The sequence below is a fragment of the Trichoplusia ni genome, chromosome 14 (assembly GCF_003590095.1).
Source record: "Trichoplusia ni isolate ovarian cell line Hi5 chromosome 14, tn1, whole genome shotgun sequence".
Lineage (NCBI taxonomy): Eukaryota > Metazoa > Arthropoda > Insecta > Lepidoptera > Noctuidae > Trichoplusia > Trichoplusia ni.
The window spans coordinates 4,393,362-4,420,069 of record NC_039491.1 but is presented as its reverse complement, the minus strand read 5'-3'; the positions used below and the strand labels follow the sequence as shown (position 1 = coordinate 4,420,069).

Genomic DNA, 26,708 nt, shown 5'->3' with positions numbered 1-26,708 from the left:
TGTTATTGTAAGGACGATGTGTGTTGGGAAAGTATCGGTTACTTTCGAAACGTGTTATAGTTACGCTCATGAAGATATTGATGCGAAGTAAAAGAATTTCTTCCTACGGTACGCGGTTGGACGGGGAGGTTGTGATGAGGTAATTTTATTAGTCACATCAATTTAACACAAAATGCTAGGCAGAACAGTAGCTGGATTTACGTTCTACGATTTTTTTTGGGCTAATCAAGGTCGATAATAAAACATTAAGAAAAGAAATATACCGTTTTTGCTTTTTTGAAGTCGGTTAATTGTCAATAATATGACCTCGGATAATTGTGAATAATATACCTTCAATTTTAATTCTATAAAGATACCGGTGTGATTATAACATTTTACACGTAAAATGGTACTCTATGAATACTAGATTATCTAAACACACCTAAACAAATACCTTCACCTTGATCGTGTTAAGTTACGTTAAGTTACTTTTAGCAAAAAATAAATGCATAAAAGCAGAGACTTTAAACCCTAGCTACAAAATATGTACTAAGAACTCTGTTCACTTGAGGTGCATAATCTCGTTTATAAATATGAGAATAGTTTTGTAGAAAACTCCAAGCTCTGTGTGAAACTGTCACAAGCTGCTATAAATAACATATTTTGTACCACACACGGCTTCATAAGCATGTAACAGTAATAGCTTTATGCCTGGAAATTATATTACCAAGTGAAAATATATTACTATCTCCTTAACGCGTTATGTAATAATGTTCCTTGAAAGCAAAGTGAGAGTTGTTTTTCGTTTATATCGTGCTACTACCACTGATCGTTTTTTGGCACTTTACGTTTTTATGTTCGTGTAGCTAGGTTGCGTATTCATTAACTAAAAGACTTAATTGATAAGTTACATTTTATGCGTACAAGCCCATGAAAGAATAACGAAATTGTTACTTGCTAAAAACTGTTAAAGAAATCATCGTTAGATAACAAAAACATTTTTCAGAAATTTTCAAGGGCGTTTTATGACGTCAGAGGCCTACGGGCGACTCTTATACCAGATTATACATCAGTCACAGGAAAAGATGACGCAAGAATTATTAAATTTATTATTATATGCGATAGAAGACATTCTTTCTAAACGATTAATGTGCTAAAGACAACCTTATATTCAATTAAGTCACAAAATTCATATTCCTTCCATTACCTAAAAATAATCATATTACAAAGGGGTTTGATCAGTCGATGCCTAAAGTACCAAAACGAAGGTACGTTAAAATATTGATCGAGTAAACGAGCCAGAATTAATTTAGCAAACCCGTATTTACGTGTGTGAGCATATTTATACAAACTTTTGTTGTTACACACATGGAAAACTTTAATACGCGAACACGATCAGAGGCAAACTTTACAAAAGATCATAATATACCATTACCAACAAAACAAAGTAAACAACGAAAATGATTGAGCCAACATAAGAAAACCTAACTCGAACAAGCTTCTTTGGAAATTCAATATTGGAGTTGGTACAGAAATCAAATTATACTAACAATAACGCCGAACTTTGACTTTGTCGGTGAAACTTTTTGTTTCACTCTGACACGCGTGGATGTCTGACATAAATCTGAATTTATTTACTTTTATTATAAGATGTTATGGTATCAAGGCAGATTCGTGAATATTGCTTTACTCAAATAACTTTGCAATTGAAACTTTTAACTGGTTTAATATTATCACAAGTGATTGATTGATCATTGAACTAGGCCGTGTTGCTGCAAGGTCTTGGAGGATACAAATTTTGTTTACCCTGCCGTCAACACTGCTCGGCTACTACTACTTGTTCTAAACTATTAACTATCAGCTGGTATATCTGGTACAGTATTTTTTATACTAAATTGATCTATCGTTACTTACTTGTCTATAATATTCAGCTAATTTATTGACATGATACGGTAGAAAAAAAGTAAAAAAAAAACTGCTTTAACACAAAGTTTGCCGTGTAACGAACGGCTTAAACTTTGGCACGTGTTGCGGCGTGGTTTAATAATGTAAACACTTATTTCAAACAACTGTAATCTATTATTAGGAACAAAGAGGTTAAATACGTACGAGTGTGCAAATATTATTACAGAAGTTTTAAATCGAAACCCACGTAGTACACCAACCTACAATACTACTGAAATGTAACTAAACTTTAAGAGCTCTTGCAGTATTTATTTTTTACACGTTTTTTTCTCTAAGGTTACATTCAAACATAAACACGTGTATTTCACACATAAACAAGTCTGACAGCCAGTCTAATCAAGGGGTATCGTGTTGCCCAGGTAACTGGGTTGAGGAGGTCAGATAGGCAGTCGCTCCTTGTAAAACACTGGTACTTAGCTGAAACCGGTTGGACTGGTAGCCGACCCCAACATAGTTGGGAAAAGGCTAGGCCGATGATGACATTCAAACATAAACACACATAAAATACAAAGAAACCACACTTAACGTAACTGAAAATATACGAAGGAAACTAAAAAAAACCTAAAGGCTTCAAGAAAAGTTAAATCGCATTAGAATAGAAAATTTCTTCGACAAGTGATGTGACTTTTCAAATACTAAACTACCGACTAGTGTTAACTACCGACCCTGTTATTGAATTTCACGTGCCTGTGCCTAGTAGGTATTAAAGAGGTTGTTGCGCTGGATTTTTTTCCGCACCAAGAGTATTTAGGAAGCAGTAAAGCCGACCATTGTATTTTGACCTACAAAAAGTGTTACTTAGTAGCGACCCCCGATTACATAATTATATATTTAGTTTGTTTCTTTATTCTCAATATATTATGATATAGTTCTCTTTTCGTAATAACTAAAAAATTTACCATTTAGCAAAAAAATAATAATTACAACATTTACCATTATTTTAAAAGCAAAAAAAAAAATTACTACATTAAATACCCAAATTAGGATAAATAATTAAATTTTCTTCGACTCCCTCAATTTTCTTTCACCTTGAATTTTATAACTGATTTCGTCGAACTATCTTTATCATAATCAGGTCATTTATATTTTTTCTTTGTCGTTCTCTCGATCGCAATGTGCTCAGTGAAGCATGTAAGAAGCTCGCCCATAAATGAGCTCTATTTAAAGATTATTTACATCGAATGCACCTCAGGCAATCACTGTTCATTCGCTTTAGTTCTTTTTTATTTCATGTGAAATAAATAGAATTTCCATTCAATAAATAAAGAACTTGGGAGGCCTATGTCCTGCAGTGAACCTCGAAAGGCTGAATTAAGGATTGAGGAGATTAAGATAAAATTAATTCAATTTATATATGTTTTTATAATTAAATTTTCGTTCACGGGTTTTTAAAATCTCAAATAAATAATTTGTTATTTTGAGTATTTATTTTAATAAAACTATCTGTTAAATAAAATAAAAACATTTAAAATAAAATATAAAGGCCATTTCCAATTGTTTTTTTACCTAAAACACGTATGAATTCCCGTATACGACCATTATCCTAATTATAATTATCTTAAGAATAAACAACACAGTAACTATTTTATATCACCGAAAATTAATAATACAATAATTGAGTCCAAACCAATTTTTTAAACTTTTCTCTCATAAAAAGTTCACGCATATAATTTATTGAGTATTCATTTGACTGCTATAAAAACCCGTAATCTAACTGGTAAACGACCATTTTCAAATAAACTTAATTCATAAGTAATGGATTTCAAATAGCACCGAGAAAGTTTTACGAGTGATTTTTATGACCATTGCGTAATAAATTCACTCGTAATACCTAGGTATTATACGAACGAAAATATCTCAAGACTTGACGAAATGAAATTCCGGTGTAATATAATAATACTGATGGTAGACAATGTTACATAGCATTAGCGGAGTCACGAACAGAAAGCTTCCAGTGAATGAGAATGACATTCCTTTTCGACAAGTAATGTGACTTTGAGTTGTCAATTCAATACATATGAGCGATCAGGGTTAACGCTCGCAGAAATTTAACTTGTATACGGGTCCTGACTTCACAAACCTATTACCCTCACTCACACTAATACATTTTTCATTAAACTCAACCCTAATCAACCTGGCCTATTTTAATTGCTTGGTAACAAAAAATCCAGACGTACCCCTCACTGTTTAAACGCCTAACCCGCTTAAATACCCTAAAAATGTTGGGATAATTACACAATTCATCATTGTCATGTGGCTGAATATATATCCGGGTTTTTGTATTGTAACCTTTTTTGTATCTCAGGTGATTAAAGAGAAGAAATAAATCGGATACGTAATTCTGTATTCAATTTCCCTTATATTAATGAACTTTTTATTTAGTCTAATGTATTTCTTTACATACTGTCTGTAATTATTTTAAAACAAAAGGTAAGCAATAACGCATAAAATACGTCGACTATAAGGGTAACTAAAAATTAAATGAAAAAAGTCTGAATTTATGCTTTTGACGAATTAAAGATGCTGAATTAATTGCTAGTGTATTTAACAGCTTTATCAGGTTTATCAGCTACAGCAAACCTCTACGACGTAGCAAGTCTCTACGTTGTAGCATATCTACAATTAATCTGGTATGATTAATTAAAGTACACCCAAAAACTGTACAAATACTAATAAAATATGGTAATAAGTATCACTAGGTTCTAAGTGTAATAAAATGTAACAATTTATAACACCATAACATCCCTAAACCTCACCCAAAAAACAGACAAAAAAAACATAAAACAAGGTGTTTTATTAACTCACGATATGCAATTTCCATCAGCGGTATGTCCATGAGCGGAATTCCAGGATAATAAAAAATAAAAGTCACAAATCACGCAATAGGAACTTAAACACAGTTCGATGTAGAATCACGCACTCGCGGGGTATCGCGTCGGTCGGGAACGACGTCCGTATCGTACGACGGGCGGACGACGAGTGACTGCGTCCTGCAGGTGCGAAGCGCGCCACATCTAGGGCTGCCACTAAACCACGATCTTGAGATCATGGGCGTTGAAAAAACATGAACGTAGTTTAATAATTTGTATAGTTATTCATTCATTATGTCGTATTGTATCGTTAGCTCATTATATTAAAGAATAAGGTAAATAGATACTCGGATATCTCTTTGATTCCAACTTCATCAGTTTTTTTTAAGAAATTTGTCGCTACATTTAAGATTTTACCGTTCTATAAAATATCAAGGAGCTTAAATCTAACACAAATCCAATTTCAGGGAACATTGTTATAACTGATCACATTCATTAGTTTTCTTTTGTTTACTTGATGTTGTTAATGTATCCTTAAGATTAATTAAGGTTACACATACTCTCAATACAAAATATAGGTATACATATTATATGTGCTTGTGGCGGTTATTTCTGTAAAACAATATTTTACAATACTTTATTACGTAATTAAGTGTTTTAATGCTTTACTCACACTTTTTTATCGTGATCATCCGACTAGTTTGGAGCGAACCAAGTATTCAAGTATTCAATCATGAGTTGAAGCGGTGTTGGAATTTATTTATTTAATTACAACGGCGAAAAACCAATTACAGCAATTAAAATATACATTATACAAATTAAAACATTAAACAAATTAGAATATAAATAATAAAAAAAACATAAAACAAAACAATCTCATAAATTATCTTACAGTACTTCTGGCAAAAGCTCGACTTGCAATCCAGCGGACTCCGGTTGGATCTGAAATTGGTCGTGCGATCTCTTATATCCCTTATATTCATTATCAATCCGCCTCACGAAAGTTAATATGCATGGTCTTTTATTTACTCTATAGATACATGAATAATGTACAATGACGGACTTAATGCCTGAGGTATTCTTACTATAATTGATGCGCCGTATGATGCAACGGGCAACCGTAATGAAGATGACTAAAGAAAATTAATGGCAGTTTCATTTATCATAATAGTCAGTTATTTTTATTTTGTAGAAAATAATTGATTTCTCCTTTTTTTGTTTACTTTTAAGAAATTTTGCGTATCAAGAAATATGAAAACTCTCACGCATCACCATTCGACTTATCAACTATAGTCAAAATTATCTCTTACACACGAATTAATCTCGTGATTCTATTCATCTACCTACATATTATCAAAGTTACTGGTTTCCTGTAATAGCTTGTATCATTGATTGTATCACATATTAGATAGGTTTCTGATTGTATCACACGTTACGTAAACGATTTAATCCGTTTCTCGAATGTAAACTATTTGGTCCCTGAAGATGATTTATCACTTCAGTAATTAATGTTTGTAGAATACAGCTTTGGTTCGGATATTATGTTACTGGGATAGCACTTATTTAAAAAAAAAAAACTATCAGAAATGGAGATTGGTTTCTATATTCGCAATTTCCTTACTAATTGTAACATTAAATACACAATTTTTGGTAATTAGAGATGAGGTAATGTGAGGAGGCAGTAGTAATGAAACCTTATTTAATCTCTATTTTGCATTTGAATATGTTTAGGGCATTAGGTATTTAATTTGTCATAAAAGCACTAAAAGGTCGTCTGAAATGTCTACCTAACCTTTTCATTATAATTAGAGCTTATAATGTTCAAGTGCTATCAACCCCTATTAGGTATATACCTACATAATAGGGTGTCAAATTTTAATATTTAGAGTTCCTGATCCAACAGGTAAAAACGGAAAATTATTGTTACTTTTACACTGTACACTTTAAGTTGACCATTTGTCGGTTCGTCTGTCAGTCCGGCTATATCTCATCAACTGTCATAGATGGACAGCTGATTTTTCATAAATACTTTATTTTTGGAGCCGCAATAAAAAATACTAAATACTCAGATCGAGGTTACACTCACATTTGACTTTTTAATTATTTAAAGCAAGTATTTGGTATATTTTACTATAAAAACCTCAGCTAAATGAATTAATCGTGTCGTATATCTTATTTATCTTTTAATATTTACCGTAAAGCTTCTAAAATAAATCTCTGAGGCCCATGTTTAGTAGTTATAAAGTCTACAATTCATATTTTATACAAAAGTAGAGGGCCTATGAATTATTTAGTTAGTGAACATTTAGAATTCATTACGAGCAGTCAGACGGGGTCTGGCAAATGGTCAAATCTTAAGTGGTATGTTGTAAAGTAATTAACTAACAAGAACAACAATAAATTATAATTATAATTGTTGTCTATTTTAAATTAAACTCTGTCTTGTGAATACTTAAGTCTGATATTGTTTGCTCAAAAACTTGAATATAATATTACTTGATTCCAATAAGGGTGGCCAAAAGTGCCTAAATTTGTCTGATTGTGACATTTCCTTTCGTGATTTTTGACGTGAGGGATATAATCATATATTAATGGCTTTGAAATACACTTCAAAGCCAAAACTGATTCACGTCTACGATTAAAATTTGTGAGTGTCACTGTTACCCCTATGCGTTTAAACGACAAGACTTAAGATAATGAAATGTATCGTAGTGTGGGCTAGTAACATCACTTGAAACAACATGTTTAGGGAAAAGGGTAAGATTGGAACCATACTGAGGCAGCGCTATCCGCCAGTGTGTCACTAGGCTGTATCTCATGAAAACTGATAGCTAGGCAGTTGGAATTTTACAGATGATATATGTCTGTTGTTCTACCACCATAAATAAAGATCGTGGTTAAGCAATGGTTTTTGATTGGTCATATATTTTTTTGTAATAAAAAACCTATTTTTCTTTAGCCTATTGGACGGTACTTGTGACGCAAGTGTGACTCGCACTTGACCGGTTATTTTGTTAAGTATAATAATATTATCTGTTAAGTTTATGATGTTATTTGATATGAATGTTTATATTATCGAATATGATAGGTATGTGGCATTGCAATATTCACGTTCTACGAAAAGTATTTTAAAATAATCATTTTATTTCATTCACAAAATAAATGATCAGTAATTACAATAAAAAGCCGTCCTACGATTATATTTTCGATCGTATAATTAATGCCAGGTACATTTTGATGAACAGTTAAAATATTTATTAACTCGCGGTTTGATCTGAATAATTATTTATGAGACCAATACGTTTTCCAGTTTATTATGGGAAAATTATATCATTAAATTCAAACGATTACGATATATTTTTGATGTGCATATATTTGCCACTAAACATAATTTAATAACATAACATATTTTCCAAAAAAGTTCAATGTATTAACGTTGTTTGCTATGATTCATAAAAACGATAAAAACAGAACTTACATACAATACTCTATTCATTTTCAATTCTTATGCTTATAAGTATCTACTGCCTTGGAGAGATAAAAAACAAATGACTGCAAACTATTACAATATGATGCAACGGTTTACTCACTCGTATTTATCAAGAGTGCCCAACTAGTCCTCACTAGCTCATGATTAAGGGCTCCGGTCGGGTCCGAAACTAGTCGGGCGATCCCGATAAATAAGCATCCGTAAACCGTTGCATCATATCAATAATGAATCACTCTCACGATGTTACTACAAAAGACTGCAAACTAAGCCATCCTGAACATCAAGTTTCCTTCCAATCACTCCGTTTTAAATGTAAGGACTAGGAGTAATTAATCAACGCATTAAAAGATCAATAACTAGATAGGAAGGAATCGATGTTTATCGTACCTAGTCAATGTCCTTTAGAACTCGGTTCTAAACATAAACCCAGTTTTATGGAGTACTAAAATGTGCTTGCTTCATACCCATACAGATTAAAGTAATAAATTAGATAATGATATTATGAAATTAGTTCATATTGTGTAAGCGTGGATATTGTGATTTTAATTGAATGTTTAGAGGTGTTTACGTTTTATGTGTGGCTTAATGTTGTTGTAATACACAAAGTTATTAACTTTCGTAATTATGAATTATAGTCTTAACGGGATTATGACAGTCGATGTTAATATGAGGCTAACGTCTGGTAACCTAAGTTTTTGTTTAATAGCGGTATTTCAGAATCATTTTTTCAATTATGTTTCATTATGAAAACTATTAAACTAAAAGGAAACAAAACGAAGCCTGTGAATGAAAAAAAAATACAAATTATGAAATGAAGTTAGTTAATTGCCCATTAATGTTACGCCAAATCCTCTATGTGCGAGGATTAGATGACGATGTAGATGCTTTTTCTGATGATGAGTGTCTTTCTGTCTGTTCCTTGAATTGCAAAACCCCTGCAATACAATTATTGAATCAACTTAGTTTTTCTAATGTACAGTTAAATAACAGCACTATTACAACTGAGTTAAGGAATAATAAAATAACTTATTTAATCATTCTTATTTCGTTGAAACACGAGTGTAACTGACTTACCTACAAAGGAATAGTTCGTCAGAGTTTCACCGCAGTTCGCCGATGTAACTCCATAATATCTATATATATAAAAATCAATGCCACTTTTCGTTGTAATTCCATAACTCAAGAACGGGCTCACCTATCCAAACCAAATGCTTAGGATTTGGTCGGCATATTTAGTAGATGGTTTATGTGAAGTTTGCACAAAATCGGTCGAGCGGTTCCTCATTTGTCACATTTTTTGTAATAAATGAATTCAATAGAAACTTTTTTCACAGAAACTTTTTTGAAGTTTTGTTGACAGGACAAGCACGTTGTTATGTCATTCATGCTGTCAATTCATTTTGGACGTGGTTTGATTAAATCATATTATCAGCGATAAATTTCTTTTCACATAATTGCATTTGCAGTGCATTCATACAAACGGTGAGTCCTGAATTTATGTATACTTTTCTAAGTTGCCGTATATGATTTCACATGGCATCATATGCGACAGCTTCTTGGGAATTTGTTTTTTTTTTTGTTCTAATTTTTTTTTTCGATTTTTAAGCGAAAACATATGTGCATACGGGAAAAATGCCACCAGCCAGACGAGCAAATATAGGTCGGCGAACGCGTAATGCAAATGATGTGGCATTACTAAGACGATCACAGACTGCAGATGAACGCGCACAAGCTAATGCATCGCAGCGTGAACGTAATGCACGCAATAGATTTGTTAACCCAGTACCTGTACTGAATCTTGCACGGCCATCACGAATACGTCGTGCTGTTTTGGCTGAAATGATGCGTGCTGCTTTTAATTACAACAGTCAGATTGATTATAGTATGTATGGATACATTGGAATGATGGACGCAATATGTCCACATTGTGATGCGGCTAACTTTCGAGGTGAAACACCCGGCATGTGTTGTGCTAATGGCAAAGTGAGATTGCCAGCATTAGAAACTCCACCCGAACCATTGTATTCATTTATTTTTGGGACATCGCAAGCGTCGAAGCACTTTCTGAGTCATATTCAACAATACAATTCGGCATTTCAAATGACTTCTTTTGGTGCAACTAAAATTATTAGAGATAATTTTATGCCGACGTTTAAGGTAAATACTTCAACAGGATTATTCCATGTTTGTATCAATCTGAAGCATAAAGTATATTTAAAAAAAAACTGATATAAGATTTACCTAAAATTGTATACATGTTACAGATTCAGGGCCAGATTTATCATCAAGCTGGTTCGTTATTGCCATACCCCGACGCTGATCATCAATTTTTGCAAATTTATTTTATTGGTGATGAAAATCGTGAATTGGATCAACGTTGTGCAATTGTTTCGAATACAAGACGAGAAATTATTCGTGAGCTACAAAGGTTTTTCCATCAGCATAACGCATTAGTTCAATTGTTTAAAATTGCTCTCGATCGTATGCCAACTGATAATCACAAAATCGTAATAAGAGCTGATAGAACACCTTTTGGAGAGCATGCAAGGCGATTTAATGCACCAACAATTGATGAGGTTGCAATTGTAATTCTTGGTGATCAGTTTCAATCCCGTGATATTGTACTTCATCGTAGAAATGAGCAATTGCAACGTGTTTCGGAACTTCATCGTAGTTACGATGCATTACAGTACCCAATATTGCATTGGAAAGGTGACGATGGTTACCATATCAATATACCAATGATTGATCCACGAACAGGTAAATAAATGACCTATTTTTAGTGTGTTGACATTTCATTTCTACAACTTTCTAAAGTCACATTTTGTAATTATTATCAGGTCTACATATACAGAAAAAAGTTAGTGCCATGAATTTTTATTCGTATCGATTGATGATTCGTCCACAAGAACAAAATTATATCTTAAAATGTGGTAAACTATATCATCAGTACATCGTTGATATGTATGCCAAAATAGAGACTGAACGTCTTAATTTTATTCGTTTCAACCAAGCAAAATTAAGATCCGAAGAATATATTCATTTGCAAGATGCGATAGCGAATGATGCTAATGTTAATGACATCGGACGTTTAACTATATTGCCATCTTCGTATATTGGTAGCCCACGGCATATGAACGAATATGCACAAGACGCAATGTCTTATGTACGAAAATACGGTCGACCGGATCTGTTCATTACATTTACATGTAATCCGCAGTGGGATGACATCAAGAACAATTTATTTGAAGGCCAGTCGACAACTGATCGTCATGACATTACAGCACGTGTTTTTCGGCGAAAATTGCCTGTTCCAGAGTCGGTACCCCCAGCCGTTTGTTTATTTATGCTCAAAATGGAAAAACAAAAAATATTGTTTATCCAAGTGTTTTGGATTAAGTGTGTTGTAAATAGCTAGCAATTGATTTCGATTTTAAATAAAATATTTTTTTGATTAAATAAATGAATTTGATGTTCCGATTTGTTTATTTTATTTCACTTTATACGTAGCGAAGCACGTACCGGGCCGCTAGTTGTTTTATATTTTTTACCCATATTTTCCCGCCCCGAAAGTTTTTTGCCGAGAAGAAAAAAGTATGATCAGGTGGGAAGTTTTGCTGGCTACCTTTTTTATTATTAATGTAGACGGATCGGGGGACCAAAAATCTGAGTCCAGAAAAGTTTTGATTTTTCAATTTTCGTCTGCTTTGTAATATATGTATGTTTTTGCAATATGTAAATAGTAAAATTTCCCGCACACAACACATGGTTTAACGCTTAACAAAATAATTATTTGAGCTTTGTTAAAAATCTATGATAGTACAAAGTTTGTAAATTACTAAGTAGGTAAACTGACTTGTTGACACAAATCGGATAAAAATATATTTATGACAGGAACATTGAACGCATGGAACATAAACCATAATTTTCAAGTACACAGTACTAAATAAACAAGAAACGAGGTTTTCTATAATGGAAAAAATATAAAAAATACTGTGCTATGTAAAAAGTATTCAGGCGCTAACCCATGTTTATGGCGTGATAATCAATTCGGTCACGCGATGAAACTTGTTTTACCTTCTCGACGTACATATATGTTGGTGTAAGTCGGTTCAATCTGAGATTCGACACGTTACTAGAGGAAATAATGTCCTCTTAATAATGTTTCGGGAACTAAGTCTGAATTGCGATTTTAGAATACTATCTTATTTGGGCGATCTTTTTTTGTTTTGACGGAATGTTTTCTCGCTCACTTTTGCTCGACCGAAATGGATTGTCTGCAGTACTGCTAAAACGTCAGGAATAAATTTTGAAGTTTGTTTCTTTTTATTTTTGCAGTATTTGTTTTGTAGTAAGCTTATTAAAACCTCAAAACGTTATATGTGACAAGGGCTGTCATTTAACCAAACTTAAACAAAAAAAAAAGTATTAGCCCAAACGTATTTGGCATTGAAATACCCTTAAGAATGATTAAAAAAAAGATAAAAAAGAACATACAAGCCAGCTAAAAATATTGATATTTTTCTAACGGATATAAAAACCACGTTGTTTTTATTACAAAGTTTATTTTACACGCGGCACAGAGATCCAATCAATCTCTAGCTTTTATACGAAATATATAGAGTGAAAAAAATGGGCTCCCGAGAGATCAGAGAGCCTAGAGCTAATCCAAAATATCTATCAAGACTAACAGAAAATTTGTAGCGTTTACTGGTATACAAGATTAATTCCAGCTCAGTTCTCTCGTATAAATATCAATATAATGAAAATCTTGTCAAAAAATAACCTTAAACTTCTCGCATTCTAGCTTTAAATACATATTATTAAACCTACTTAATTCAAAAGACTTACTGAACCGCTCAACCACACCCAAAAACAGATTAATCAAATCGAATAAAAAGTGCAGTCATCGATTTCACAGAATCGAGTAAGTGATGCACATTACATGCAAATGCTTTCTAACACTCAAACTATAAATAATTCTGTAACCCAGTTTATGTTGGCAACATAAACGGAACGTTACGCGAACGATCTTGCACGAAACTGTTTAATGTGATTTATTAAAACCTATTTCAGTTTGAAATTCAACGCTTTTAAGAGTTGTGGTGAATGTTACTTTTGTAGGCGTTTTTACAGTTCCGTAACCGATGGGTAAGAAAGGTACCCTGTGACTAGCCTCCGTTGCCTGTTTGTCTGTCCGTCTGGTCATCTGTCCGTCTGTTCGTCTGTATAACAATACGTCCTTTCATATATTCCCCTATCCGTCGGTCTTTCACCATTCTGTATCTTATAAACTGTAGCAGCTAGTTGGGTGCTGTTGAAATTTACAATAATAAAAAGTAACAAAAAAAATAAGGTTGAGATATAATTAGTAGGAATGTTTCGAAATTTGATAGGTTTTTAGAGTATTTCTATGACACCCTTATTGTTGCGAGTCTGACTCACACCTGAATGTTTTTAAATGTTCCGTTTTGATAAAATGTCGGTGTTTCAAATAAACCTTATGGGGGCCTTTTGGAATAAATAGTTTAAGACGAAATTTATAAGGGGTTAAGTAAATAATACTTTGGGTCTTCTTAATAGAAATAAAACCCTTAAAAAAATGTGTAAAATTTGTTCATTAATTATGTTTTCCCATACAGGCTTGTAGACAAGCTATTTGGCTCAAATTTATTGAACAGATAAATAGAAGTCACGTCAATTGTTAAAAGAGAATGCCACTTAAAGTTTACCATTCGTTTTCTATTCTAATACGATTTGACGGTGCGACGTAGATTATATGTTATGGCCCCTCAGAATAAGTACATCGTACGTAATTTCATAGTCGGAAGACTCCCCATACAAGTAGTGCCAAGAAAAAGACTACGTAAAGAAGATTAATAAACTAGTTGGGTTGATTTACAACCTTAGAAAAACCTCACGTTTTTCCTCACAGCCTGAGTTCATGCTAAAGCCTAGCATGCAATAATAATGTGATTGATTTAGATCCTTTGCATAAGTAGTGGATATGCAAAGAACCTGCTTTTAAAGTATGGATTGAATTTCAAAGCGTTTGATTGAAGGCCTTTTTAGAGGATATTATTTGGGGCCGCACATGCTACTCGTCATTTATTGTAAAAAAAAAACATTTTTTATTCTTTTATCTAGCCCATTGTATCCCAAGGAAGAAAAAATATCCGAACGATTTTTGTAAGTCCCTCCGTTAGGATTTATGTAAGTTAAATAGAAAAGTACATGCCCGGAAAATTCAACCTTGCTCTTATAAATAAAACGCATTCCTTTGAATTGTGTAATGTGGCAGTTCCTAGAACTCCTGAAGCCGGACTGTTGGCATTGTGAAAAGTGCAGTAAAGTGCACCGTCTCTTTTCCACGAAGTTAAACAGAGGGTCCACCGTGGCGTCTTAAACCAATTTAATTTGGTTGTGGAAGCGTGACACCACAATACTCTTCCACACCCGTAACAATATTTCATCTTTAATATGTACTTCATTTCATCTCTTCTTTTACTCGAACCCTATAATACTATTTACTCTATTTGCTTAAAATAATAATGAAAATTTCAGAAACGGAAATCATTAAAAAAGATATGTAATACAAATGTAGAGAAAATCATGTTTATTTCCAATTAATTCAACTATAGATTACACTTTTAGCTTTAACTATTCATATGAGAAAAAAATATATAGATAGTAAATCACAATTTAAACTATTAAGAAATAATGCTACGTGATCTTCAGTAAGATAGTGAGAAATTCCTCCATATTTTGCACTCAGAATTGAGTAAGAAAAGAGTGATGACTGCTCAAATTTACACATGGGACCGTATTCTTCACATTCCTAACAATATATGAATTAATCGTGCATTCGTACAATACCAAGACAGATGGGTAAGTCACCGTCTAACAGCATTATATTAACCCATTATTATTAAGCTATCATTTCCAGTTATCAGAAGCACTGTCCAAAGCGCGGTCGTGGGCGGAGAATTTCTACATAAATTATGTTCTTAATTATGAATTTCATAAACGTTTTCAGAAGTTTTGATTTTGGTTTCATACTTTAATGAGTCTGGCCTAGTTTAACTTAAATGATTTAACACAATTATTATCATTTCAAGTCCTAAATTTAGATTACTTTGATTTTAGGCTTAGTCAGAATACTTAGCACTATTCTTTGATAATGTTGAAAAACACCCATATTTTGATTCCAAACATAAACGGCCGCAATAAGAAATTCAATGCCTGTGTCGGGTTTCACAAAAAAATCCAATAACAAGCATATTCGCAACTAACATTCCAAGCAAAAATCTGTTAAATATAGCTTTAGCGGTGGCAAAATTTCTATTTAGTCCGTAGAGCCTACAGAAATAGATCAGTAGTATTCAAATTAGGTAGGCTAACCTAATACTACATGAAACGAGAAGCTTGCGGGGTTTCATCAATCACTCAACAGTATCGGATTGGTGGAATCCAGGAATTCGCTCTCTGGTTACCTATCCGGCTGATGGCCTAATATAATCGTGCGATCGCAGTATTAGTACGTCCATGTTAGATGATTGGAAACGGTGTACGGTTATCAACAAAAGCTGTAGAAGACTATCGAGTTTTCGATAAACCATTGTCTGTGCTACGTCGTTAAGCGTTGTTGTTATGGAAACATTTCATCAAATAAGTTTGGCATACACATGTCAATTATATAAAAATGTATACATTTATTTTACTATAACACGTTAAAGAATACTATCTATGCTTTTTTTGCATACAGAACTACCAATCCACACATAAAAAAGTTCCTAAAAGAGGCCCAATTTACAAAGATTAATTATTTTTACTCAGATAACAAATAGTTATAAATTCACATCACTAATCCGCCCAGCCCAGACCAACCGCCTTATTAACAATGTGCCGACGTACATTCAGCACTTCCGGTGCCGCGAATCCTACATCCGGTTACTTCTTCGGGTATGTGGTCACATCGCTGGAATTTTCCTTCAGCGTTTTTAGGTCGAATTCATTAGTGTGCCTGTTCTAGAGGAATATGAGTTGATTAATTATTCAAAAGTAAGCGTAGGTTATGATATATTTCAGAATGAATTTCAAGGAATTATAAATGACTGAAAATAAATACGGTTAAGGAATATCGGGGAATGGCCGGGATAGCTCGTGTAAAACAACTGTTCCGCTGGCCTACTGACGTCGGTTGAGAAACACCGGGGAATATATCAGGACGTATCAGGAGTATCTTTTACAATAAGCTGATCGTTAACCTTGGAGAGGCACCACTAGAAGAAGAATATATGAAATTTACTTTGCTTTTTCTTTCAAGACAAACTAATGCCAAGCTTGATTATGAAAATTCAGCGGCAGTAAAATATTAACGCTGTAGAATATTATTTTTAAATTATTATAAAGTAAAAACATCTCTATTTAAACAAAAAAATCTTCTACAATTACAAAAAAGCCGACTATTGAATACCTTTTGTGAATAAATAAATAAGCGCTCAATAATCTTCTTTAACACAAGAAGAAATCTTAACCCGTTTTAAGGTAAAAAAAAGAATTCATAAAAAGCAAACTTTTTTGTAAGCCACATGACTTATAGGTGTTCAGTCTTCATTGCTGACGTTGGTTTACTCCTAACACTAAACCCGACAATTTATTCACGGATAAGTATAAAAAGTAGCGCTATGGTGTTCATAAAACCTTCGTAAACGATTTTAAATGGCCAATGAAACACCCTGTACATTTTAAGTCGGACAATAGAATATAATTCAGTGGTATATTGCCGACAGTGATTTAGCATCTTTTTGGTTGATAACTGAGTGGAACGGAGAGCGAATATCTTGAATAAAATGCATGAGAATTGTCACATTAATATTTATGAATGAAAAAGTAGGTATGTGAGTGTGTTTCTATGTGTTAGTGTATGTTTGTAATCCCTTCGCGTTAATGCTGTTTCGATTTAGTATGGAGTTAGATAGCCATAAGTATGCTTTTACCGCTACTTTTAATCTTTGATGATGGTCATAGACAGACGCAATGTAGGAAATGATTAAAATATTTTTTTATGATGACGTAATCTGGTAATGTGCGAGTGTCTACAGAAAAGTTTAAATCTCTATTTCAAATTGGAGTTTATTTTTCACCCAAACGTAAAAATAAAATAACCGTTTTTATTTCTGTAAGATCTTTATTTAATTCAGCTTTATTATCCGCGACATGTTTACGACAAATTTAAGTCAGTCTAAATAAAACAAATACGAAAAAAAGACAAAACACAAACGCTTCACCGCTAATCTTTTCACCACATCGTCTGTCTAATCCAAGGTGTAGCGGCAAAAACCACAAGGGCGACCATAAACTTTGATTAGATTTTGTAACACGCGGCGTCGTCGTACATTAGAATGCGTGAATTGGTGCCAAGTAATTGGATTTTTCGCGTCATTGCGCCTGATCTCCTGTATCTTAGGAGCCAAAATGTGAGAATTCAGGGACCTACCATCAACTCTTCAACTAAGACCGTATCTGTTGTGGGACCGAGATAGAACACTGTACGGTGTAGAGCGACATCTCTCTTTCACACATCAACAGCCTTTTTTCATGAAATAGTTGTCCCGAGGATTTCGGTAGGTCGTGAAAAAGTCGCGATATTTTGCATTTTGTGCTTAGGTATCATTTGGACTTGGGATTGTGCGTTGAACCGGTATTTTTTCGTTGAATATTCAATGCTGCGATTTCATCAGAAGATAGATAGCATCTGTACAAACGTATGTGGAAACTCATTTATCTTGACATTAAAACTTGAAGCACATGCAATCATATTAATTTAATTTGAGCTCTTTTAACTATTTTCATTTCATAAGACTTTCTATGGAATTTGCTTTACCTCATCCAAGAGAAGTTAAATCGATATCTGTTGGCGTTTAAATTTATTTTTTAACATATTTGTTTTACTTATTAGGTATTGTTTAATTACCCATGCTACAAAAAAGTGCTCAATATTTATCCTACTACTATTATAAAGGCGAAAATTTGTAAGTATAGATGTATGGATGTTTGTTACTCTTTCACGTAAAAACTACTGAATGGATTTGAATGAAACTTTACCACAATATAGCTTATACATCAGAATAACACATAGGCTACAATTTTTGAGGTTTCTAATGTGAGGTCGTAAAAAAACACATTTTTTGCGCTTACATTGCAAACGCTGACTTAATCCTACAAGATAGATAGAAGGCAGATAGATAGATAGAAGGCAGGTATAAATTATAACTTATATCTTCTAACCACGCGGACGAAGTCGCGGGCAACAGCTAGTTTAATATATTATAAAGATTGTGAAAGCGTGACAGCACGCTACACAACGTAGAGCGCTCTCTCTTTTGTACATCCGCAATAATATTACTTTAAGACGAGGCGGTAGGTCCCCTGCATTTTCAATCGTTTAAATACACCTAACCTCTAGACCATTAGGGCTACGTCTTTATTTATGCAGAAGCATTTTTCCTCCTCTGGCTTTGTAATGTGTTTAACAATTCCTGAACTTCTCTGAAGTTTTCAACTTCAAGTTTTTTATTTTACTTAAGGCATTTAGGAGCACTTAAGAAAGGTCAAGGTCCCAGATGTTTGGTTCCAAAATTTTTACACAATCTGAAGTCTGCATGGCTTCTTATAAATTAGTTTTGATAAATTCAAATAAATTCAATTTTTAAGCATAGTATTGTTTGAAAATTAGAAACGTAATATATACCTAGTGAAATGGTTGTCACATTTTTATTCGTAGTTATAAACTATCATTAAGTTTTTTTTATTAAGTTTACTATGAATACACCAAATAAGTGATCCAATAGAATATTTTTCCATGCTCAAACAAAATCAAGTAATAATAAATAAATCACCAAAAAAAGATTCTTTCACTACTCACGTTCCAACTTCCACAAAATAAGGTTTCACAAAATCCCCAGATAAAGACATGCCAATGAAGACGGGTCATGATAAACTGACCTCATACCCCACTTCGCATCCGATAGAAGCCTTCATAAATAGCCTAAAATATATAGTTCCCTATAAATCTCAGTGAGCGGGGCGTTGGCACGATTTTCTTATATTTCTCTTACTGCTCATACATCAAATTACAGGTGAAACAAATTGCAGGCCACAGCAATAAACGCGACGTATATTTATTTATAAAGGTCTTTGCGCGTGACACGCATGCCGAGCATGTTTCAGGGTGAAAATTTCTCTTTCATTCTTATGAGCTTTATTCTGCACGTATTATTGATAGTTTTGTGTTTTTGGGCCATTCTTAGCAAAATACATATGTATAATAAATTTTGACAATTTTAATTAATAAATCTGATAAAACACATTGTGTGGGAAAGTGGGAAAAGATGAAGACAGGTGGTTTTAATGTGTTTATTTAGCTATTTGATTACAAGCGATTTTTTTGACATCGGCCTTTAAAATATATACATAGTCGATATGAAATCACACGGTGATAACTAACCGCTCACAAGATGGGTTGCCTAAAATATCACTATTATATGCAGCTGGTAAGAATGACCCAACTATGTTTTAGTTAGTAATTGAGTATTTGACAAAAAAACAACAAAGCAGCCCAATAGCTACTTTAGTATTTTCAGATCCTGATTTAGAAATTCATTAGAAAATTTATTTATCACGTTATTAGTTTCAAGTAATGTGTTATATTATATCGTTAAGGTGCCGTTTGCGGTCGCTCAAGGAGCTTTAATTTCAAAATAATTATTGTTTATAATTGGTAACAGAATACGGTCTCAACGTTTCAGTTTTAACTATTGAGTTAAATATATTTGTTTACTTGTTCTTAGGTTTGTTATATTTAGAATTTATATTTACATGACTCATCATTCAGCGAAGAGGACTGTCAGCTGGGTCCTCTCTTCGACAATCTATACATATAATAAAATTGTAGAAACTTGAAAACTGTACATTGAATATTTAAAAAGAAGAATAATTGCTGGATGGTCTATGAACGATTACGAAGCCGAAAATATGATTTTTAGAATTTTTGTCTGTTTGTCTGTATGTATGTCCGGAAAGATCTCCGAAAGTATTGGACGTATTTGATTCAAATTTTCAGAGAATATCAACAAGAGGTCCGGTCAACATACTTTTTACTTATTATCTCGCTTTTCGTTACAGGGGATGAGCAGAAGCCTTTTATATCTATTAACAAATATCAAGTTATCTCATGAACTACTGAATATATTTCGTTCAAATTTTGCATGAACATTGTTGAACGCTTGATACAACACATATCCAAATCCATTACGCTACTATGCGGAGGGCATATGCAGTAAAGTTTTGAATTTTTGGACCCAACCGTAACATCGTTTAATACAATTATGAGATGTATTTTCACCCCTTTTAGTAGTGGGCAGTACGGTCATCAATTTACACAAAAAACATCACGCTATTTATCTTAAGACTTTGGTAGAGCAATGATATATTTTTTCGAAAATAAATTATTTTCACAAAATCAGTCATTTTATTCTCGTTCCAGTCTAATAAAGCGCGACTAGAAAAGACTAGAAATATTTGACATCAGGATAGTATCGTAAACGTGTTTGATTCAAACATCTGATAATGTTTATGGCTCTAGGTCTAGAATCATAAAAATTTAGATATTTCTTATATCTAATAAAAATAATCTAAATATATAATAATCTAATAATCTAATAATCTAAATCATAAAAATTTAGATATAAGAAATATCTAAATTTTTATGATTATCAGCAAGGAATTAAAAACAAAATATATTATAATATATTTCTTAATTTCATGATATTCGTAATGTATGTTATTCAATATTGCGTTACATTTCTGCGATGATCGTTATTATTAAACTTCAGTGTTTTTCACATCTTGAAAATCACGCAGACAAACGTCGCGGGCAACAGCTAGTACATTTATATAAATTCTAGCGTAAGTGTTTATGTATTATCTTCTCCTAAACGGCCGTACCGATTTGAATGTTTTTGTTTGAATTTGAATAATGCCCTGGAAAGAAATAGTCTCCCACTAAAGACCACTTTACCTTCGAATGGTAAAAACGGTAAAAAATAACAGGAACACATAACTTTATTTGCTCTATTGTGTATATTATCGCTGTCGCGTGTTCGTCTGACGTCGTTACGCATCCATTACGCCATATTTGCATTGGTGTAAATGTAACCCAGTTCAATAGTTTCTTGGAAAAAGTGCCGAAGACCCATTAGTACGTTTGCTGTTATTTTTTTGACATTTGCTCTTTATCGCCCGGTCTAATAACCCATGTTCGACAACTTACCAACTCAAAATATAATATTTGTTTGCTAAATCACGAAATTAAATTCAAAACTTAATAATAAATAACAGCGAAGGCAATCATCCAACAAACGGGCTTGGTACCGTTGTTCAAGTGTTTTAAACAACAAAACCACTTGTTTTAAGTCCACTTAGAACTCCAGTTAACTTTAAAGGAATTGAATGCGAACAAAGTTAATATAAGTAATTACAAAGTAAAGATACGTGAAGCAAATTAAATTAGCCTTCAAGTTCGGGGGTGTGTCTTCAAAATCCTTCGAAGAATCAAATTTAAGTTTAGCACCTTCGTCGAACAGCGCCGTGAAATAATCAAACTACAATTATGTAAATTTGAAATTTTCCTGGAAACTGAAAGTAGATTTATTGTGGTGTTGAGGAGTACCCTACGAAGGGATTAAAGTTTTATCATAATACCGATGTGGACTCGACCAGAAAGTGTTAGAATTTCATATAAACTAATAAAATGTAGAGATTTTCGGACGGCACGTCTGGATGGACACAAATTTGATAATAACACTGTTGTTAAGGTACGAATTGTGTGCGGTCCGATAATTCGTAATGTGTAATAGCGTTGAACAATGAAAATGGGATGACCATAAATCAGTGGAATCGAAAACAAGGCAAAATCGGTGTTCTGTTTTCTTTTTCAGTAACAAAACGTAGTGTTTTATGAGATGTGTTAAATGTATATTTTGTTTCCATATTTGATCTTTCGACTTTAAGACTTATTAACATCAGTCAAATATTTTGAAACAGAACATCAAACAAACTTTTCGAGAGTTACGTCTAAAAATAAACAAAGAAGTATTAATTAGTTTTCTGTTGTTAAAACAATAAAAAACTAAATAAAGGTACACAATTTGACTTACCAAATATTACAGTCAAGACGAATGTATTGATTTTCTATTTAATTTTGTTGCTTGACCTTTCTAACACAGTTATTAAATCCCAATAATAATACCTTTATGTTTATATTTTTGAACTACCAATACGTTTTCCCCTAACTTCCGATCAACAAATTCGGATGTAGACGGTAAAACGAAACAATCGCCTTTCTTTAGGCATAAAAGTGGTACTGCATTCATATAGTAAAATAGCAGTTCATCTTCATATATAAATAAGAGACTACATTTACAAAATAAAAATATTTTTAACTAAGTTCACTAGAGAGCGCACTAAACCAAATCGTATAAAATGTAAATGAGAGACTCGTCGCCTGTTTGTCATTCGTTTGTTTACATTCTTGGATAAACGTTAATTTTATGAGCCTTTTATAAATGTATGAGAATTATTTTTATAAAATGTGTAGTTGTTTCATATTGTAATCATTTATTGTTATAAAGACTCCTGAAGATGACTTTTGATTCTAGGTTTTATAAGGTAATTGATTTTGAAGATAACCTAGTTTTATTGACTCAATTTAAAGAAAGATACAGTAAACTTATTCGTATACATTGGTATGTTACCAGTGGCGTGCACAGAGATTTTAGTCAGGGTAGGCAAAAAGAAACGGCCAAGTGCGATTCTGATTTGCGACTCTCACTGTTGGTACAAAATGTAAAAAAGGTTACCCATCAAATTCACGACCGTAACAAATGATGCTTAACCTCGATTTCTCGGTGATCTATGAAACTGTTTACTCTCTAAATAACTATCAACGTTCATGCCTACAGCCGAAAGACAGACGGACAGAAGGCCAGCCGGATTTAAAATGTTGTGCGGTAAACTTTGTAGTTACCTACCTAGTGTACCTAGCCAACGTGTTTGAATATTAAACTTTTACGGCTATCTTTTCGTCACATCATTTATCATTCCATCGCAGGTAGTCAATAACGTATACATTTCTTTAAAAGTTTTTCTATTGACATCATACCTATCGTAATATTGTAACCACGTACGTAAACACGAAAATAACCTTTTCGTTGAAGTAGGTACCAAGCGGGAATCTTACCAATAAATCGTGTCAAAGGTACTAAATAGATATTTTTCTGTATTTTTTTTTAAATAAGTTTAGATAAGTGAAGTAAATCTAAGTATAGTTTAAAATAAATGGATAGGGAAACAGAACAAGCGATTTCTCTGTATCTGCGAGCAACTCGTTACATTTAAATCATTATGTTTTCTACGTATTGTTTTGAACGATTGACTCACCTTTCTTAATTTATTAGATGTCTTGCGTAGTTTTATCTATTTCAAACACTTGTTTTTATCACAGAAAAATAGTTTTAAAATCGCACTTTATGTGTTATGAGCACACGCCGTTTGAAAGTTCACAATTATTAATCAATTTTTCACTCTTTTATCGACTTATATCAAATAACTTAAAAACCAACGACCCAGAAAACGAATTATGAGAAATGAAAACAAAAATGCATCGAAAAATATTGCGGCTCACTTTACGATAATTACTGTCAAAACATAACCACAGATAACCGCTCATGTCATCCGCTGTCTTTGTCGTGCAAAGGCAGTGTCTCTTTTATCACACACACTAACAAAACGCAGACTATTTTGACATTGTGTGACAAATATGTATAGGAAAACAGACATAGACACATTGTCATGACTACGAGTCTGTCACACGCACACATGCTTAAAGTACCTACGTCACTGAGACATCGAGTTGAAGTGTCTTTCCAACGGGAAAACGGTGCCAGCGGCGGCGCACTTCGGCAAAAAATTGTACTAATTTTGAAATATTGATAATCCTCCCTTGATAGATTATGTTACAACGTGTAATAGATAGATGGCGCTGATACATGTTTTACGAATATTGTTTATTTTATGGATAGTAATTATGTACCTATAATATCGAATTTCTCAGGGTAGGCAGTGTCTTTTTGTCTCTATGGACTGCACGCCACTGTATGTTACTGAGCTCCTCGTAAACGGATGGACCGATCAGAATCTATTTTTAGTGTGCTTTTGAATGGCGCCCTGGATGGTTTAGATCGAATCAAGTTCACTAGATCATCTGGTGTTTTATAAAAGCAGATTTATTGTAATAATGGGTATGACAAATCGTCTCGAGAATACACCTGACAAAACAACGTGATTTTTTAATTTTAAATCTATGTATGTTCTCTATTCCCATAATTGAATATTACAATCACACTTGCTTCAAAATTGCAACTGTGAACTGCATAAAACAGCAATATATTTAGAGCATCGCTTGAGTGGATCACAGGCTACGGTTCAGGGAATTCACGATACATTTCACTGGGAAGAGATCACAAATCAATACTTAGTAGTGTATTATTCTTTGATGTCTATTTTCGCCCGACCGCAGTCTCACGCCACTCAAGCGTGCAGCGAAACTTTAAGACTTAACTACTTCCATTGTTTACTTGTATGAGGTTAAGTAGAGATTTTAGAACGAGAGAATTTCGCCGATGTTTGCTGACTTTTATTTAAAATTATTGTATTTTCTTTCAGGTTTTAGTCAAGAATCTCTAGAATATTAGTTTTTTATTCATATTAGAAGATTTACACATCGATTAAGAAATGCCTATTGTATCACTTCACAAAATAGAACTTTATTCAAAAAAATAAAAATTTTACACGTAGTAATGACAGACCGCGACTGCGATACTCAAATGTTTTATATATGTAATTTTAAAATTGTTCACAAAATGCCATTACATGAGAAACAACTCCAACAGCTGCCAGACACAATGTTGATGTCCACTTAATATAAGTTCCAGTCTCCCTTATTTCAAGTCATACTTAGAACTAAACATTTTATAATGAAAAAACTTGGATTTAACTCCTTAAGTTTAAGAACTTGTGTACAAGTTTTAACTCCTTCTATAATCCGTGACCATCTTTGGAACCCGCAGACGTTTATTGCTGTGGACGATATAATAAAAATCTTAATCTTCAATAAGTATTAAAAATCTCGGAAAAGATAAAGTATTTTTATAAAAAAAGAACTAAGTTCTTAAGGTAAAAACAGAGTTCCCGTTTTATAGTGAGACTTTTAGTGGTTTATTTTTGAACTAACATTAAACTCAATTTATTTTTAAATTCTTTTTTGGACTTTTTTACCCCTAACATGACATGTTTCGTCGGCCTAATAAGGTTCACTATAGTGAGTTTACAATACCAAAATATAATGGACACGAACAATAACTTAAGGAATAGCTCGTGTTACATTTATATTTACGACATTTTCAACAATCAAATCATCTACCTAGCCGTTCCCTAGCTATATTGAGGTCGACTTCCCGTCTAACCGGATGTATCTAAGTACAATTGTTTTACGAGGAGCGTCTGCTTATCTGACCTCCTCAAACCATTTACCCGGGTAATACGGTACTTACTCCTTAGTAAGAGGTCGTCTAAGTTTTTGGTTTCTGACAACCAGTATTTACAATATTTTTTGGTAAAAACTGGCCATAGATATTAAATCCTTGTTTAACAAGCATTTAAATCGAAGGTACAAAAACACCCCGTCTCTGAAAATGCATTCGTTGAAGACATTAATGTATGTCCAACTCGGGGAACGACCTCCGAAACATCGCGCAAAGTAGGCTAGGCGCGGTGATCTTTCCTACAAAAAACCAGTAACCCACAATTAACGTGTCTTCCAAAACACCTACCAGTAATCTGTAACGACATTGATTGTCACCCATCAACGAAAAAGCCGTGATTGGCGTGGCTCACCTTCTTATCGATCAATACCTACGACCCGTTACGAATGTGACTGTAATTTGTCTTTCCCAGATCAAAAATTCTATCATCGTTTTGCGCCTTGTAATTTCATGTACAGTTACCTGTTACCTGCGAATTGTTTTATTATTCAACTGCGTCGGCGAATATCTTATGAGGTGGCGTTACTACAGTTAGCTTCTCCACTAACAAGGTTTCTTGAATTAAATTTTATAATTCATAGTTTTAGGCAGATTGAGCTAAATTATTTAGCTGTTGTGGGATTCGTAGGGAGATGTGACAAAAATACATAACGCAATTAAGTTACGTGTTAGTGTATTGTATTATATTACAAAGCAACAAAAAAGGAATGATTGGGGCTTAAAATATAAGCACTTTTTACGAAATTATGTCCGCGATTTGAAAATCAATAGATGGAGAGATTTGTCAACTTAAATCACTTA

General features: G+C 33.2%; 1 protein-coding gene across 1 annotated transcript in view; it reads right to left on the bottom strand.

The window, feature by feature from the left end:
- LOC113500599 (acid sphingomyelinase-like phosphodiesterase 3a) overlaps window positions 1-5,245 on the bottom strand; it is a 34,394-nt gene extending 29,149 nt beyond the window's left edge. The window contains exon 1 of the mRNA XM_026881453.1: window positions 4,750-5,245. The gene's annotated coding sequence lies outside the window, so the exon portion shown is untranslated. The remainder of the gene's footprint in view (window positions 1-4,749) is intronic.
- Between the last annotated feature and the right edge of the window lie 21,463 nt (window positions 5,246-26,708).